Raw genomic sequence first — 16,834 nt, forward strand, 5'->3', positions numbered from 1 at the left:
TGAGGCCCAAAAGCTCCAGAGGGAATTTTTTAGTAGACAGGTGCACGTCCGGTCTTACACTCCTGTGGCGAAAGGTTGGGATGTTCATAGTACATGCTGATGGTCCAAATCTACTGAGGCGCAGTTGGGGGTGAACGTCTGAGGTACCAGGTGGCAAAGCCGATACTCAGGAGCATATCCGATGATGATGGTTTGTTGGGTGTGTGCACATTTTCACACTAACGAGTGAGTACCTGAAGCATGAGTGGTGATGCGCTGGCTAGGGGTTTGTCTGTGGTTTTCAAGTGGCTCGTGTGGGGTGACTGGTGAGCACACTGACACAATGCTGCGAGAGTTACAATTTATGGGTGTACATTACAATGTATGAGGAGGCAGAGGTAGGAGAAGTTGTTTAACTTGTTTTCCTCTGCTAGGACAAGCCTATCCTCTGAGGAGGAATAGAAGGGGAGTGGCCCCAGAGACTCAGCGCAACCCCAAAAACAAAGACACCCAGAGACGCATTCCCACTACGAATGAGACACACTGCAACCAATCAGCCTACTTGAAGCCACAGAGACAACCTGCAACCCCAAAAAAAGCGTGAAGGGTCAGAGGAATCCCAGGTTACAGAGACGGATATCCTGGAGCTAGAGGGACAGTTAGAGAAACCCGGCAACCCGAGAAACACCCTTCAGTCCTGGAAACAGTCAGACACCCACCTGCTTTAGAAACTTTCTGCAGCGTCAGGAGCAGCGGGAGACAGACACAGAACAGCTCCAGAGACTCCCTGCAGCTCCTGTAAGACTGCGGCGCCTGAGCCATCACACAGCCCTCAAACACAGAGGAAGAGAAACCCTTATACTCTGAACGCATCAAGGAGCACCACAAACAGTCGGGAGACACCGCTCTGAGATAGAGGCAGACTGCAATCCCAAAGACACTCTGGAGCATCAGACATCTTGTAGCACAAGAGACCTTCTCCATCTAAGGACACAGGCAGGACATGAGACCAAGAGACCTTTTCTGCTCAACTCTCATTGCCTTTGAGAGTGCTGATGGGGGGAGGTGTTATTTGTGACATTTGCCTACTTAACCATGCGGTGCGTGCAGGCAGATTTTAAACAAGCTGTCATGGTTCAGATGTGCTTGAAAATGCACCATTTATCCACTCTTTTTTTCAAAACCCCCACCCCCCAGAGGTTGTTTGGGCTCGCTGGCTGCGCTCACTCGCTGCGGTGCAGTATGGAAATAATTTTAAGCATCACCACTTTCAAATGTCACCAGCCACCACTAAGTTCTAGTAATATTAGAAGCCAGTCATTGCTTATGCATTCCCAAAATTAGTCAGGCTTTTACACTAGAGTGTAGTTCTGAAATATGCAGAATGTGTTCAGTCATCTTACCACAGTGTTGCTTGTCTAGAATCACACTGTGGGCCTGTGTGCATTTGGGCAACCATTGTGAGAGAAGTATTTGGTTACTTCATGTCTTTGAAGACAAATAACTGTTTTAAAACCTGTCATGTTGTCAAGTTTTAGTAGTATTAGAAGCCTTTCATTGCCTATGCATTCACAGAATGAGACAGGCATTCACACTGGACTGCAGTAGTGAATAATTTAAAATGTGTGCCGTCACATCACCCCTTCCAGACCAGTGAATGTGTTTTGGTAAAATCCAAGGAATAGGGTTGCTTGTCTAGAATCACACTGTGAGTCTGTGTGCATTTGGGCAACCATTCTGAGAGAAGCATCTGGTTACGTCATGTCTTTGCAGACAGATAACTGCTTTAAAACCTGCCATGTTGTCAAGTTTTAGTAGTATTAGAAGCCAGTCACTGCTTATGCATTCGCTAAATGAGTCAGGCTTTCACACTAGAGTGTGTGAGAAGTTAGCCTGGCATATGATGTCCACTATTCTAGTGGGCACCTCGCACCAGTCTAAACAGCCCTTATTGATGGTGGTTGTAAAGTCAACCTTATAGACAAGCTATCCTAGTGGTCGCATGGACCAGCAGGCTTAGGCTAAACTCCAAAGATCATGTGAAGCTGTTTGTTTTACCAATTATAGTCCCTTAAATACTGAATGAAAGGACATCACACAAGGTATATATCAAATATATATGTATTTATTTCTAACACAACCCCTCTGAACTCTTTATGAGGTCAGAGATCGAAGTACATCACAAGTTACTTAAGTAGCATACGTTAAGTTGCACAAATACAGTTTTGTCCTAGGGGCCTCACAAACCATATACTAAGTAAGTGCTATAAGAACCACTTCAGAAATAGTGAATAGGCCTAGGGCCTAGGGAATCGCTGGCGCTACACCAGACAACCAAAGGTGAGGAAGTAGGAGACGCGTGCAGTGTCTAAACACAGTCGCGAGTTACCGTTGACTTAGAATGGAGAACGTAAAAGTTACAAAGTAAAAGTTTTAGGGCACTTCCGGATGGACTACGACAAAACCACTTTAGACTAGGACACTTGAATAGTCAATACCCACGGGAGCACCGGAGTGCTCGAGTTACCTCACTCAGGGAAGCCGGGTGCATAGGTGTCTTTTGGTGTCGGGTTTCGACGATGTTTCTTATGGAGATCTGCGAAGAAGTGCTGCAAGCGACCAGGGGAAAAGTGTCCGGATGGATCCAAGGGCGGATTGAGGAACTGAAGAACCTGAAAGCAGAGAGGACAGAGTCTGGGTGACTAGCCAGTGACCCGGAAGGAACCATGAAGGAACCAGGCGATGTTGAGGAGATTTCAGGTGAAGAGGTAAAGCTTGTCTCTGCAGCCACGAGGACCAGGAGGCGTCGACGATGACCAGAAGCTGGATTTGAGCTGTCCCACAAAGGATCTAGTTGACTGCGGCATTGGTATCCAGATTGGACCCAACAAGCCTTTGCAACTGCAACCCACCCAGGAAGTAAAGATTGGCTTCGAGTCTGACCAGCAAGGTCTGGGGAGCTTCTCCTTTGCAGGGAAGCTAGAGAATGCCTGGAGCCACCAGACCAGCAGTGTAAATTCAAAAATAAGTTTTCAGAGGGCTAACTAGCCAGAAGGCTAGCTACCGGGTAGATGCATCAAGCTGAAATGCAGGAGCAGGCCCCTTATGGCACTCGTAGAGTGTGGAGGGCTGAGCTTTAGTGCAAAGGGTGCTGGGGTCTGGGGCTTCTCATACCCCAATGCACAACCACAAGGGTACCTCAAGAGTTGAGCAATTAGCAAAATTCAGGAAGTCCTGGATGTCCGGTCCCATGTCTCTTGTGTCTGCGATGGGTCTCAGCTTTGCAGTGGATGTGAATCGGAATCAGAGAAGTCTGGAAGTCCAGTTTCTGAGTCGCTGAGTCTTCAGGTTCCGGTAGTAGCATCGACAAAGCAAACTGGCAAGTTACTGGTGGTGCCTGTTTGCACAGGCTGGTCACTCCTTGACCAAAAGGGAGATGTCTTCAGTCTTCTAGTCGATATAGAATTTCAAAGGTCCAATAGTTTCATATCAGAGTTTAATTTCAGGATAATCTAAAGTCTGTAGACACAACTCCTATCTTTATACTGATTTTAGGGGCTGGATTACCTGCTAGGTTCCTCCTATGGGTGGACCTGGGAAGGGGGTGGTTACACCCCTTTCCCTTTGTCCAGTTTTGTGCCAGAGCAGGGATGGAGTGCTTCAGCAACTGGTTTGAACCAGGCTATGTATGGAGCACCGTGTGTGCCCCAGGTAGTGTCTGGAAAAGCATCTTTCCATTCAACCCACCCTGCCCCAATACACTACAGGCTGTCTGGGGGCCAGGAAACCTATTGTCCAGGCCTCCCTTGCCAGAGTTTACCCAGCAGCAGGAGGTCAGACTTGTGTCTGTGGCAACAGCATCCATTTTGTGATGATGAGGCTCTGTTTAACTTTAAACGGGTAAAGCAGTAACTACATGTCTTTTCCCTCTGGAAGGGTGGAATGCTACCCCCGCTGCCAGAACTGGCGGGGGTAGTATGCCAAAGTGTTTGACACATTACACAACATGTTTTGATAAAGCCAAACCAAAGTTTGCATTAACTGCAAAGATTATAATGCACTTAAGAGTATATGGTATGGCTATATCATAGAACAGCTATAAGGAGATGGTTCCTAAAGCTGCAGAGGGGCTCAGCTCATGCTAGGTCACCCTCTCACATAAAACCAAGCACTCTGCCTTCAGGATTGTCAAGGCCTGCCATAGGAGTGACTTATAGGTGCATATGTGTCAATATCTATGGGTAGATATAGGTATACTATATCTAAGTAAGGGGTGATTACACAACCTTACCCAAGCTGAGTGATCAGCCTGTGGTGTCAGTTTGGATGGCTAGCCAGGGGTGGCATAATACATGCTCCAGCCCCTGGTAGGCCATGGATGCACCTATGCCCTGGGTACCTATGGTACACTATACAGGGGCTCACAAAGGTGACCCAATACCCAATCAGGTATGTACCTATAGTACATGGAGTCCATTTTATAGAGAGAGCAGATAGCCTGGGGACGTGAATAGCAGGATCTCAGTCCAACTAAGTCAAAAACTAGAAAAACACTGGGCTAAAGGTTGGGGTAACCATATAGTCAGATAGCCACCTTCCTACAGAGTGTAGTTCTGAAATATGTAGAATGTGTGCAGTCTCCTTACCCCTTCCAGACTATTGAATGTGTTTTGGTAAAAGTCCAAGGAACAGTGTTGTTTGTCTAGAATCACACTGTGGGTCTGTGTGCATTTGGGCAACCATTGTGAGAGAAGCTTTTGGGTACTTCATGTCTTTGCAGACAGATAACTGCTTTAAAACCTGTCATGTTGTCAAGTTTTAGTAGTATTAGAAGCCAGTCATTGCTTCTGCATTCGCAGAATGAGACAAGCATTCACACTAGACTGCAGTGGTGGATTATTTAAAATGTGTGCAGTCAACTTTTCCCTTCCAGACTAGTGAATGTGCTTTGGTAAAGTCTGAGGAACAGTGTTGCTTGTCTAGAATCACACTGTGAGTCTGTGTGCATTTAGGTAACCATTGTGATGGAGGAATTTAGTTACTTCATGTATTTACAGACAGATAACTGCTTTAAAACCTGTCATGTTGTCACGTTTTAGTAGTATTAGAAGCCAGTCACTGCTTATGAATTCGCTAAATGAGTCAGGCTTTCACACTAGAGTGTAGTTCTGAAATATGTAGAAAGTGTGCAGTCCCCTTACACCTTCTAGACTAGTAAATGTGTTTTGGTAAAGTCCAAGGAACAGAGGGGCATATTATCAAGGACAGGCGATACGTTATCGCCGCTTTTATCTGCAGGAAACTGCCGATAAAGCTGCGATAATGGCCTTGATAATATGCTCTATGAATTCCAATTGAAGCCCATGTTAGATGTGTTCACATCTAACATGGGCTTCGATTGGAATTCATAGAGCATATTATCAAGGCCATTATCTCCGCTTTATCGGCAGTTCCCTGCCGATAAAAGCGGCGATAATGTATCGCCTTTCCTTGATAATATGCCCCAGTGTTGTTTGTCTAGAAATACACTGTGGGTCTGTGTTCATTTGGGCACCTATTGTGAGAGAAGCATTTGGGTACTTCATGTCTTTGCAGACAACTAACTGCTTTAAAACCTGTCATGTTGTCAAGTTTTAGTAGAACTAGAAGACAGTCATTGCTTATGCATTCGCAGAATGAGTCAGGCTTTCAAACTAGAGTGCAGTACTGAAATATTAAGAATGTGTGCAGTCACATTACCCCTTCCAGACTAGTGAATTTGTATTGGTAAAGTCCAAAGAGCAGTGTTGCTTGTGTAGAATCACACTGTGAGTCTGTGTGCATTTGGGCAACCATTGTGAGAGAAGCTTTTGGGTACTTCATATCTTTGCAGACAGATAAACGCTTTATAACCTGGCATGTTGTCAAGTTTTAGTATTATTAGAACCCAGTCATTGCTTATGCATTCGCAGAATGAGACAGGCATTCACACTAGACTGCAATAGAGAATTATGTAAAATGTGTGCAGTCAGTTTACCCTTTCAGACAGGTAAGTGTGTTTTTGTAAAGTCCAAGGAATAGTGTTGCCTGTCTAGAATCACACTGTGAATCTGTGTGCATTTTGGGCAACCATTGTGAGAGAAGCATTTGGTTACTTCATGTCTTTACAGACAGATAACTGCTTTAAAACCTGTCATGTTGTTAATTTAAGTAGCGTTTGAAGCCAGTCATAGCTTATGCATTTGCAGCATGAGACAGGCATTCAAACTAGACTGCAGTAGTGAATTATGTTAAATATGTGCAGTCACCTTACCACTTCCAGACTAGTGAATGTGTTTTGGTAAAGTCCAGGGAACAGTGTTGCTTGTCTAGAATCACACTGTGAGTCTGTGTGCATTTGGGCAACCATTGTGAGCAAAGCTTTTGAGTGCTTACTGTCTTTGCAGACAGATAACTGTTTCAAAACCTGTCATATTGTCAAGTTTTAGTAGAACTAGAAGACAGTCATTGCTTATGCATTCGCAGAATGAGTCAGGCTTTCCCACTAGAGTGAAGTACTGAAATATTAAGAATGTGTGCAGTCACCTTACCCCTTCCCGACTAGTGAATTTGTATTGGTAAAGTCCAAAGAGCAGTGTTGCCTGTGTAGAATCACACTGTGAGTCTGTGTGCATTTGGGCAACCATTGTGAGAGAAGCTTTTGGGTACTTCATATCTTTGCAGACAGATAAACGCTTTATAACCTGGCATGTTGTCAAGTTTTAGTATTATTAGAACCCAGTCATTGCTTATGCATTCACAGAATGAGACAGGCATTCACACTAAACTGCAATAGTGAATTATGTAAAATGTGTGCAGTGAGCTTACCCTTTCAGACACGTAAATGTGTTTTGGTAAAGTCCAAGGAATAGTGTTGCTTGTCTAGAATCACACTGTGAATCTGTGTGCATTTTGGGCAACCATTGTGAGAGAAGCATTTGGTTACTTCATGTCTTTACAGACAGATAACTGCTTTAAAACCTGTCATGTTGTTAAGTTTTAGTAGTATTTGAAGCCAGTCATAGCTTATGCATTTGCAGAATGAGACAGTCATTCACACTAGACTGCAGTAGTGAATTATGTTAAATATGTGCAGTCACCTTACCACTTCCAGACTAGTGAATGTGTTTTGGTAAATGCCAGGGAACAGTGTTGCTTGCCTAGAATCACACTGTGAGTCTGTGTGCATTTGGGCAACCATAAAATGCACCTTATTGATTCCTGTCTTTCATTGCAATCTTCACCTGTAATAATAATTCAGCACTTCAGTAAATTGTGCCAAGCGATTAAAACCCTTCTTTCCGCACCCATTTCACAAATGACAAGCTCGCCCAGATGGTTTAATCATGAATGCACAGAAGCTAATAGGAATTTACGCAGGACACTGTCAGCCAGCCAAAGGTGTACAATAGAAGTCAAACTGGCCAGAAAGAAGTATAATGAGGTGATACAAGGTAGGAAGAAGGATCTCCTGAGCAAATGCTGGGAAAAACTTTCTGAGGCTGGCAACCAAAAAAGGGTAACATCTTTTGGGCAGCAGTAAGGGACCCTCGATCCATGGGCCAGACATCCACCCCGATTAGCTGTAATATTTCTAGTAATGCATGGGTTGAACATTTTTCAAATATTTATGCCACACTGTTTTCAAGTAAGGCAATGTATGCTCTAGGCAGTCCTGTACCTATAGAAATAAGTATTCTAGAAGTTGTAGAAGCCATCAACCAGAGCTTAGGCAACAAAGCGCCGGGGCCAGACAGGCTCCCTATTGATTTAATCAAGTGGAATCCAGATTTTTGGGCCCCTTTGCTCTTGAATGTTTTTAACAGTTTAACTGTGGCTAAATCACCCAGCACTTGGGTGAGGAGTATAATAGTCTCGATTTTTAAGAAAGGAGATAGATCCCTCCCATGCAATTATAGACCTATTTGCCTAATAGATAATACCCTTAAAATTTTAGGAAGAGTCCTGTACAATAACATTTTAGCATGGACAGAAATGAATGCTATTTTAGACTGATGCCAGTTGGGCTTCATGGGTTAGGGTTGGAACAATAGAACAATGTCTCAACCTAAATCTAATTGTGGGAAAATATACCATTGCAGGGAGGTCCCCTATTTATATGGCTTTCATTGATTTGTCCATAGCTTTTGACTTAGCGAATAGGGCAAAGCTGTGGACAATCCTCTTGGCAATCGGGTTGGATGAGCCACTAGTAAATCTTTTAGCGTATTTACATAAAGACCTCCAGGCACAAGTAATGCTCAGCATGGGAGGTGATGTCTCGGGGACCATTGATGTAGGCAGGGGGGGGTCAGACAAGGCTGTGTCTTGCCCCCCCTGCTTTTTATAATATACATCAATGGGCTGAATAGCTCCTTGAAAATGGCCACCCAAGATGTCCCCTATATAAATGGAAAGCCCATTCCTGTGCTTCTTTACACAGATGATGCGGTCCTTATAGGCCACACACCAAATTCTCTGCGTCTCCTGGTTGAAAATGTTAACAATTTTATGAAAGAGTTGGACCTACAGTTGAATTTAAAAAAACGTTTTTAATGTGCAGTGGGCCAGGGAAGCATGAGCTAGGCACCATCACCATAGATAGCCAAAAACTGACCTGTGTTAGATCATTTGTCTATTTGGGGTTGGCCTTTGCTGCGAACAGCTCCTGGAGTGAGCATTTAGCTCATTCCAGGAGCAAGATCTCAAAGGCCATCAATTCAATTTTGAATCTGCCCCGTCCCAAGACTACTGGGGCTCTTCTAGCAGTTCAGAAAATCTATAAACTTCAGTGCACTCCGGTGGCCACATATGGTGCTGAGGTCTGGGGAACAGTCAAAACTGTAGGTATTCAACAGGAAGAAAACAGGTTTTGTAAGATACTGCTGAGCATCCCAATCTCAACCCCCCAATATATATGTCATAAGGACCTCAATATCAATTTTATAACTGATTTTATTCGTGCCCGTCCTGCACTTTTTTGGATATCAGTGTGGAAGAACGAAGCGGCATCCCTGACATGGCAGAATATTACTGACTGCCTTAAATGTGATAAAGGACTGGATGGCTAAGAGGCGTGCTTCAAAGTTTGCGCAGTGTTAAAAGAGAGTACCTCTTCCTAGAACCCACCTCAGTGGAAGCTGTGCCAAAAAAGGAATTGCGGGACACTTTATATTCCCATTACAACAGAGAACGGGACGTTGTGGAGTCAGGGAAAACAGTTGTGCGCAACTATATGGTTATCGGACAGAATTGCCACCCGCTTCATATGTATTTGACCTTAGCCATGAGTCGTTGGGAGTGGAGCCTATTGTTCAGATTAAGAGCAGGCACAATTAGATTTGCACTTTCTTTTCCACTAGGATAAAGCCCAAATTTTAATCAAAACTTGTGCCCTTGAAACGAGAGGAGTGAGCAATCTATTATACATTTTTTATTCTTTTGTAAATATCATTTTAAATTCTCTAAGCAGTTTCTTTACCCATATATCAAAAAGAGAAGACCAACTACCCTGCATGTAGCATATCAGTGTATATTAACTTTAGATAAAGCTGAATTGATTTTTCGCACCAGCACTTTATAAAAAATCGCGATCAGAACACGTAGGTCTATGATGGAGGCCTGAGTATCTGTGATACAAATTAGGAATCATTTTACTGTTTTCTATAAAAATGATGGCTCTGTCCTTTGCACTTTGCACTTTAGAATTAGGATTTTTTTTGTATTCGAATGGATTGTTTGTAATGTTTTAATGATTTGTGCTTTTATGGGTACTATTGTATCCGAAAAAAGTTGAACTGAACTGAAATTCAATATATTCTGAGAACAGCAAAAAAGGCAAAGAAAATAATTTTTATAATGTTAAAATTATGTTGTGTCGTATAAAATATATTATATATTATAACTGTATTTTTTCTTCTCTTTCACAGATCCTAATTCTAAAAAATGAAATTTCCAGAAATGTAAATTATAAAAAACAACTGAAAAAATGTTTAGCGTTTTTTACTTCTATTACTGTGAAGGTAAGATTAACTAAGTATTAATATGCGCAATGGGCTGTGTTTGCAAACTGGTGAAGAAAGGGGGGATGGACGGAGTGGATATGTGTGGAAAGATGCTCTATGGGCGTTTTAAGTAACATGATAAAATTGCCTTGAATACTGAGTGTCACTGCTGGCAAGCTAATCCACCAGATATGTGTAGAAAGTGCCAGAGATTTGCATTGCAGAGAGGTGTAAAATGGGACATGGCTTCAGAGCACCTCTCTGCAACGCAGCTGTATGGTGTTCAATAGAGAGACATGGTGGGCTAGTAGGACCCAGGGACTTTCAGGATTAAAAGAGACTAAATTCCTCAACTTAAAACACGTCACAGAGTGTGTTTGCACATGTCATATCAGGACCCATCCCCCCCCCTTCACCACTTTATAAACATAACTTTGCCAAAACCTAAGTACTTATACATTTATCTTGTTCTCTCTTTGCAATACAAAATTACTCTACTTATTAGTCATATAGTTAAGGTTTGACCTAGCCACTGACCCTAAAACAAGTTAATTTCTTTATATACTATACATGCACATCTGCAAAAAGCTACATATTATTCATAGTCTTGAAAACACCCAGTTTATACCTATGTAGTTTTGAAATCTCTCTGTCATAGGATCCCATGTGACCTGAAAAAAAAAGATTTGATTGGTTCATAATATTTCTCATTGTACCTATTGAAGGACAGCAATTAGTTAAATCATTCTTCTTTAAGCATCTTTGGAGAGATAACTCTGTGTTTACCTCCTGTCACTCTCATGCTTTTTTTCAATCAATGAACTAGTAAAATGTTCTTATTGTAACAGTCTGCCAATACCTAAGCACTCATGGGGCACATTTAGAAGCCTCCTGTGCCAACAATCTGTCACTTTTTGTAACATACTGATAGCGCAAGACACTCTTTCATATTTACAAAGAGAGGAAAAGGTACTCTGTGTAGCTTTTCTTCTCCATGTAAATACGACCTCATCATACACACCACTTTGCGTTGAAAAGGCGTTCTATAGGTGTTGCTGTGCGTGTTTGCACAGAACACTCATAGAACAAGACACATTTTCAGATTTATCAGAAATCATAAATCTGGACATGTGTGTGAATGCTGCACCATCCTCTAATTGATGTAGCAAGGCACAACAAGAAGAATTGTTTTCATTCCTCCAAATTTTTTCTCTTTCAGTATATGCTACATTGCACAGCGTACATTGACGGCGAAAAATACCTTCACTGTTTGTTTTTGTGCATGATGGCGTGTCTTCCTGCACAAAAACAAACTCCACACAACACAGATATCCTTGCACCATGGTGCAAGGGTGCCTGTGTCACCGCATGGCTGCAGTTTAAACAGAAGTGCAGAGGGAAGCATAAACTTGCAACATATTTATGGACATATGTTGTATCCCTGTGCTTCAGAAGTACCACAGCACACAGGAGCTAAAGAGGTTACAGTGTCATGCTGCAGCACTTCCTTATAGTTCTGCACTTATACATTCACCATACACTACTAATGGAAAGGGGCGACCACTCGGTCCCCCCGAACGTATGGTGGAGTACCCCGATCCCCCCGGGAAGCCATCTTGGGCGGGAGGCGAGTCTCAGCTGGTATGCCCAAAGCGGCGTAGCCGGGGCGCGCTTTTTCCCGCCCAAGAGTGGGTTGTCCTAGACACTGAAGCCGCCAGCCACGCCCCCGGAGGCGGGCGGAGGCGGGTTTACGCCAGCCCGAAGAAGGATAAAAGGAGCGACAAGCCATGGAAGCATCCTCTTGTTCCTGTGCTCTGAAGCTGCACCTCCCCGCTGCACGTGAGCTCGAGACGGAACGAAGAGCCAATTTTGAGCGTTTTAATTCTTGTCTTTGTTCTTCCAGGAAATCAGCGTTGGAGAATGCCGGGCAAGAAGGCCAGAAAGCGGGTCGGAACCGATCAGATGCTCCGCATGCTCGTAAAAGACATGGCCGAGATGAAGAAACAGATGGCGGCAATGAACGGTGTAGGGGGCCCTAAGCGAGTCGTCGGACCAGCATTGCCGGGAGTAGTCCCTAACGGGAGAAGTAGAAGGGCCAAGAAGGGAGCAACTGGGGAAGAGGCCCCGGTTCCCGAGGCGCCGCCGGCGCACCCTGATACACCGACTGAGGCGCCGATCCGGTCCCGAAGGAGGGGCAACCAATCCCCGTTGTAGTCACCCCTGTCAATGGGGAGGATATGCCTCCCGAGTTGGCTGCACAGCTGGCAGCGTGGTTGGGGAAAGGGAGTGAGGGGGCTACGGCAGATGACGCCAGGGCAGTAATGAGGCAGTTGCGGCAATCAAGAGAGGCTGCAAAGGCTCCATCTCCTTTTGTTCCCCCGCAGGCTCCAGTGGGTCAACCCGCAGCGGGCGTGAGTTCGGCGGCGACTACGGTTACAGCTACTGGTGCAGGTAAGCAGCTACTGCCGATTGCGGGGGAGGGGTCAGTACCCTCGAGAAGGGAGAAAGTGGCTCAGCATATTCCGATGGAAATCAAGGAGAGGATATGGGCTGAGAAATATGTAAACATGTTTTCTTTACTAACTGATCATTACGAGATTGAGCACGTGAAAGTTCAAAAAGAGTTTATGCACCCGAGTGTTTGGCGCGCCAAGATGGCCGCTTTTAGAGTCGATGAGACGATAGGTAATTGGGGCAGAGCATTTGGCATATTCACTTCAATTATGGGGGAACGGAGGCCTGAACTGTTGGCCGAGTTACCCGTGTACCAGACACGTATTATGGAGTTTTCTCAGACATATGAGGGCAATCAGTGGTTTTGTTATGATAATATTTTTCGTAAGGCCAAGGAGTTCGACACATCTCTGACGTGGGATTGTTACGACTCCATTTCCTGGCAAAAAATGGAGAAATCAGGCATGACAAAGGCGCCATTGTTGGGGGGAAACGGGGGCGAGTTTTCCCGCCATGCATCTGGGGCGCCCTTTCGGGCGGGTTCAAGTAACGAGCATCACTCAAGGTCGAATGGCAATACAGGTAAAAAAGGGGTCTGCTGGAATTTTAACAGGGGAAAGTGTACAAGGCCCCAGGGGTCATGCAAGTTTAGGCACGACTGTGGGGGGTGTGGACAGTCCTCGCATCCCGAGACCATGTGCAGAGCCAAAACGGGTGATAACGGAAGTAGGGGAAGCGCCAAACAGGTCTGAAACAGTCCGAGGGGCGCCTTTACCTACCCCGGTTGATACCATGGCAATGATTCCTTGGCTCAATGAATACCCGGATCATGTCTCCGCTGGGGTGTTGCGAGACGGTTTTTCGTAGGGTTTCCGCATCCCAGTGGGGAATTTTCAGGGTAAAGCACATTGTAGGAACCAACTGTCGGTCCTGCAGAATACGGCGGTGGTACAAGCGAAGATTGGGAAGGAGGTGACCCGGGGTCGGGTTGCCGGACCATTCGACATGCCACCAGTTGCTAATTTTGTTTGTTCACCCTTGGGAGTGGTCCCCAAGAAGGACCCGGGTGAGTTTAGATTGATACATAACTTGTCAGCCCCGAGAGGTCTTTCGGTGAACGATGCGATAGACCCGGAGGTGTGTTCGGTGCGGTACGCATCTTTCGATGATGCCGTCGCCATGTTGAATCGTCTGGGGCCCGGAGCGCTGATGGCCAAATCAGACATCGAGTCAGCGTTCCGGTTGCTCCCGGTACACCCAGACGATCAGCGTCTCCTTGGTTTTATGTTTCAGGGGCGTTATTACATGGATAAATGTATGCCAATGGGATGCTCCATATCTTGTGCTTATTTTGAGAAATTCAGTTGTTTTTTGCAATGGGCATTCACAAGAATGACGGGGTTTCAGCATGTTATGCATTATCTTGACGATTTTCTGTTCCTGGGGGCAGCCGGGGACCCAGAATGTGCACAGGCTTTAAAAGAATTTTGTGGTCTGATGAGTCACTTTGGTGTGCCATTGGCGCCAGGTAAGACTGTGGGGCCATCAACTTCGCTCGAGTTTCTTGGAATAGAGCTCGATTCCGAAGAGGGTTGCTTCCGGTTGCCCAAAGAAAAGGTGAGGAAATTCAGGGCCTCGCTTGAAACATGTATGAGGGAGACTAAGGTGAATTTGCATCAATTGCAGCAGACTGTGGGTCAGTTGAATTTTGCCCTTAGAGTAATGCCAATGGCCCGCCCTTTTTCCCGCTCGATTGCACAAGCCATGGTCGGTCTTAAAGAGGGGCACCACCGCACGAGGCTCTCGGCAGAGATTCGCCAGGACATGCGCATTTGGTTGGCATTCCTGGCGGATTTCAATGGTCGGGTTGTCTGGAACAAGCCGGCGGTGTCCTCCGAGGAGTTGGGGCTGTGGACAGATTCGGTGGGGAGTATAGGCTTTGGCGCCATATTTGGTAATCACTGGTCGGCTCAAACGTGGCAGTCATGGTGGCACGAGTGTGGGCTTACAAGTAACATTGCTTTTCTTGAACTGTTCCCTATTCTGGTGGCCTTGAAAACATGGCCTGAGGGGTTTCGGGATCACTCTGTGGTGTTCTGGTCTGATAACATGACCATGGTTGAGTGTATCAATAGTCAGGCAGCACGATGCAAATGGATTCTGAGATTGCTCAAGGAAATTGTTTTACTATGTATGCAATTGAACGTGCTCTTTAGGGCGAGACATGTGCCAGGGGTGCTGAACCAGGCTGCTGATGCGCTTTCTCGTTTCCGTATGAAGGCCTTCTGGGGTTTTCTGCCCACAGCGGACCCGGTGGCGGCACCATTTCCCGAAGCTCTCTGGTCTCTCGGTGCCCCGAACTACAAAACCTTGTGGGAGAGAGTTTAGCACCCAGGACAAGGAAGGCATATGAAGGGGCGTTCCGTTCCTATTGGTCCTTTTTGGGTTCTGCTAGGGGGGAGCTTTGGGGCCAGGAAGAGTTTGTCGTGAAGTTTTTGCTGTCATTACATCAGGCAGGCAAATCGGTAGCCACGGCCCAGAGGCATCGGGCCGCCATTTCCTTCATGGCACGGGCTCATGGTATCCAGGACCCTACAGCGTCTTTCGTAGTACAGAAAGCGCTGCGTGGGTGGCAACGCCTTGAGGGTCGCAGAGTAGATGAAAGGCACCCGATAGGTCTGGAAAGGTTGGCCCTGTTACTGTCCGTACTCCCTGCGACATGTTCATCCCAGTCAGAAACAGTGTTATTCCGGGCCGCTTTTGCATTAGCATTCCATGGGGCTATGCGGGTAAGCGAACTAGTGGCAAAGAACAAGCAGGATACGGGGGGGGGGGGGACTGTGCCGAGAGCACATTCAAGTTAAGGGGAAGACGATGATTGTCTCGCTTGCCAGGTCCAAGACCGATCAGGGTGCGATCGGGGACAGTGTAGTAGTCCATCGGATTCCCGGATCTCCCATGTGCCCCGTCGTATGCGTTGAGGAATATTTGGCGCAGAGGGCGGCATCGTGGGGGGGACCTTGTTGAGACACGCTGATGCCACCCCACTGACGAGGTTTCAGTTCCAGCGGGTGCTTGCAATGGCAATTTCGGCCGCGGGCTTGAACCCGGGCGAGTTTGGGACCCATTCCTTCCGGATAGGGGCTGCTAAAAAGGCTACAGCCAGGGGTCTGAGTGTGGAAAAGGTGAAACAGTTGGGGCGTTGGTCCTCGAATTGTTACAAAAGGTATGTGCGGTTGCACATGTTGTGAAGCTGATATCATGTACTCACGCTTCTTGTTTTTGTTTGGTTTTCAGTTTCGCAAGCTTACGAGGTGGGGCGGACTGTGCAGTCGACCCGACACCTGGGAACCAGCGGTCAAAGATCACCGGCTGAGGAAAAAGTGGTGTGGGTCGTGGGCCACTCATACGTGAGGCGTGCCGCGGACGTATTCAAGGCAGGTGACATGATTCACATGGCTGGGGAATACGGGTACAGGGTGACCTTCAACGGAAGGGGCGGGCTCTGTATTGACCAGTTTCAACCTTTTTTCGAGGGTTTGTTAGGGCGGACAAGGTCACCGCCATCTATAATCATAGTGCATCTTGGGGGCAATGATTTGGTGACCACTGGTAGACGACTACTTCTCGAGGCGATACTATCCACAGTAAGTTGGTTGGCGAGAAGGGTTCCAGGGTGCACGATTGCATGGTCCCATATGATTCCACGAAAGGTGTGGCGGGGGGCTAATTCAGTGTCTGCTATAAATCATTCTGTGAAAAAGGTGAATAACAAGCTTGGTAGACTGTTCCGTACAAGTACATTGCATTCGATTCCTCATGGGTGTATCAGGGGGGACCTTATGTATCTAGAGGATGGGGTCCATTTGTCCCGGGTGGGGAATTCTTTACTCATAGGAGACCTCGTAGCTTGGTTAAAGAGTTTACAGCATGACCTTCAGGTAGGAGTTTTGTGGGGGGTCCGGATAGCCGGTCAACTATCCGGCCTGTGGCGGTAAGGTCATGATCGGTGAGCAGTAATTGGAAGATCCCTAGGGGGGGGCGTCACCCATTACGGATGGGAGCGCCCGGGGGGCGGTCCCTTCTAAGGATGGGACGCCGAAAGGAAAGGGAAGGCGGTCAAGGCCCCTCCCTGGATAGGAGGGGCTAGGGGCCCCTCCTGGGAATTTCCCGGGGCCAGGACATCTGCGACGGCAGATGTGGTAAGTTGTGTGGGGTGGGGAGGGGGGTCTACGCTACCTTCTAGACACCTCACACGAGTCCTCGGACGACCAATAAGATGGCGTCGAGTTAATTGGGGCCCCCGTCAAGAAAAGGGAAATTGGTATGTGCACATGAGGTGCAGTCCTCTGTGCGGCCGCCCCTCACAAGTGAGGGGG

This window comes from Lissotriton vulgaris, chromosome 5 (assembly GCF_964263255.1).
Source record: "Lissotriton vulgaris chromosome 5, aLisVul1.2, whole genome shotgun sequence".
NCBI lineage: Eukaryota > Metazoa > Chordata > Amphibia > Caudata > Salamandridae > Lissotriton > Lissotriton vulgaris.